At 43.1% G+C, this 2,991-nt stretch overlaps 1 pseudogene; it reads right to left on the bottom strand.

The window, feature by feature from the left end:
• Nucleotides 1–657: 657 nt before the first annotated feature.
• On the bottom strand, nt 658–1,973 carry LOC100592401 (annotated as a pseudogene).
• Between the last annotated feature and the right edge of the window lie 1,018 nt (nt 1,974–2,991).

The raw sequence follows: 2,991 nt of genomic DNA, 5'->3' as shown, positions 1-2,991 counted from the left end.
CCTCTGCGTTCTTATTTATGCTTCCTATACTCTTACATCATACTGCTTGGCAAGCAATGTAAGTTTTGACGTAATTTAAAAATTCAAGTAGTTGTAAACAAATTCTAATTTGTTAAACAATTCATATATTCCCCTTTACTTACTACTCTACCTTGGAATTAATCCTCCTTAAAAAGTAATCATCCCACATAGAAAAAAACTGCAGAGCTTCTCATCTCTTCCTTAAATATTTTCAAGTACTGTAAGAACACAAATCCATGAAAAACTGATTAAAATTTGACATTTCATCTTGCTTTACTAATTATGGAATAATAGAAAGACATAAAAAACGTGTTCCTTAATATTTCTGTGCTCAACCAAGAAATACAAAGAAATACTGCAATTATAGTTATGGGCTATTTCCAGCCTCTTCAAGTACAGGACACAACTATGGTTTCTACCAGTAAGGAGAAATTAATAATCAATCTTACATAACATAAAAGAAAGATGAGAGGCACAAAAAGACAAACTGACTTTGGCTTTTAAGAACCTAATGTTAACCCTGAAATGCCAGATTCAGTAACACAGCAACAAAACAAAAGATTATGGCAGCAAGCCACCACTTCACACAGTATTAAGAATTCTAAAATACGGAATAGCCTTCCTCCCCTCTCCCACTCAATCTGTTGTGTCTTCTTTCTGTTTTTCCTGCTTTTTCACTGCAGGCAGTTCAAGGCTTGCCCACTGCATCGGTTCAGCTTTTCTCACAGTGATCTCAATCTTTGTTGCAGTCAAAGTTATGTAACTTCGCTTTACATCAATCACACCCCGTAATTTCACATTTTGATCAAATTCCTTCTCTCCTTCAAATACAATGTGCACATTTAACAATGTGCTATCGCTTCTACTCAACTAAGTTCTGGAAGTGAATTTTTGGCATATGCTGGAAATGGTAAGTTCACCTCCAGTCTGATGCCAGTCATGTCTACATGGAACAACTTTTTTCCCAGCAACCTTTTTCTTCTTTTTTCTTTTTTTTTTTTTTTTTGAGATGGAGTCTCGCTCTTGTTGCCCAGGCTGGAGTGCAATGATGTGATCTCCGCTCACCGCAACCTCCGACTCCTGGGTTCAAGTGATTCTCCTGCCTCAGCCTCCCAAGTAGCTGGGATTACAGGTATGCGCCACCACGCCCAGCTAATTTTGTATTTTTAGTAGAGACAAGCTTTCTCTGTGTTGGTCAGGCTGGGCTCGAGCTCCTGACCTCAGGTGATCCGCCCATCTCGTCCTCCCAAAGTGCTGGGATTACAGGTGTGAGCCGCGGTGCCCGGCCTCCCAGCATCCTTTTTAGTCCGCATGTGTTTCCCTGTTGTACAGCCCTCTTGGGCTAAGAATGTATTAAAATCATAAGTTTTTCTTCTATAACAGCTCCAGTATTTCATCCCCTCATGGAAAATTGCTTCTCCAGAATGATATACACAGACTTTTTCTAGACTCTCTAGACCCTGATACGTCTTTGAACACGCTCCATTCTTACATGAGGTGCCAATATTAATTTCATCATTGTCTTCTTTCTTATCTTCTTCATTCCCTGATGATAGTTTATCAAGTGCTTGTTTTAGGGAGGCAGATATTCTTAATTCCAAATTTGTCATTGGTTCATCTGGGCTTGGCCGTTTTATTGCTTCTATTGGCTTAGGGGCTTGAATGATGTGTTCCTGAAATTTGGGTTTCAATTCAGATAGTTCCTTCTTCTCAGTAGTCTTGACTTCAGGTTTGACTGGCTCCGGTGGCTTCCCACTATTATGTCTACCTTTTGTACAGCCTACAATGCTTAAGAAATCAGAAAAATCAGTTGTTCTTCTCTTATAGCAAGACCAACCCTTTAAAGCATCCTGAAAGACTGGAACACCTGGGTGGTATGTACAGGCATCATCGGAATTGGTCTCATGATCGAAGCGCTGACCGCAGCCCCAGTTGTAGCACCGCAAAGCCATTTTCTTTTCTCACCATCGCAGGAAGGCAAGGCCCAAACACCGGGAATGGCAAGAGGATGCGTTAGCCACTCCCGTGTCGCTAGCACTGGTTTTGACGACTGAGGCGGCTGCCGGCTTCAGGAAACGACCGCTCTTTTTATGTTGTTGTTGTTGGTTGTTTGTTTGTTTGAGACGGAGTCTCACTCTGTTGCCCAGGCTGTAGTGTAGTGGCACGATCTCGGCTCACTGCAACCTCCATTTCCCTGGTTCAAGCAATTCCCCTGCCTCAGCCTCCTGAGTAGCTGGGATTACAGGCACCCGCCACCGCGCCCAGCTAATTTTTTTGTATTTTTAGTAGAGACGGGGTTTCACCATGTTGGCCAGACTGGTCTCCAACTCCTGACCTCAGGCAATCCACCCGCCTCGGCCTCCCAAAGTGCTGAGATTCCAGGCGTGAGCCGCCGCGCCCGGCCTTTCTTTTTTATTCAGACTTTTTCTCTGTGTGCTTCAGTCTAGATAGTTTCTTTCATGATTTCTTCTAGTTCACTGACCTTTCGTTCTTTGGTGTCCAATCTCTAATTAAAATTTCCAGTGAATTTTTCATTTCATTTGGTTCCATTGAAATTCCATTGACTTGGCCGGGCACGGTGGCTCACACCTGTAATCCCAGCACTTTGGGAGGCCGAGGCGGGTGGATCATGAGGTCAGGAGATCGAGACCACGGTGAAACCCCGTCTCTACTAAAAATACAAAAAATTAGCTGGGCACAGTGTTGGGCGCCTGTAGTCCCAGCTACTCGGGAGGCTGAGGCAGGAGAATGGCGTGAACCTGGGAGGCGGAGCTTGCAGTGAGCCAAGATCATGCCACTGCACTCCAGCCTGGGCGACAGAGAGACTCCGTCTCAAAAAAAAAAAAATTCCATTGACTTTATGTTGATGGTTTGTATTTCTCTCCTCATATGGTCACGTTTTTATTTAAACTCTTGAGCGCATTCATAAGAACTATTTTAAAGTCCTCATTTGATCATTGCATTATCAGT

Source organism: Nomascus leucogenys, chromosome 22a (assembly GCF_006542625.1).
Source record: "Nomascus leucogenys isolate Asia chromosome 22a, Asia_NLE_v1, whole genome shotgun sequence".
In the NCBI taxonomy this organism is placed as follows: domain Eukaryota; kingdom Metazoa; phylum Chordata; class Mammalia; order Primates; family Hylobatidae; genus Nomascus; species Nomascus leucogenys.
This window is presented reverse-complemented; position numbering and strand designations above follow the sequence as displayed.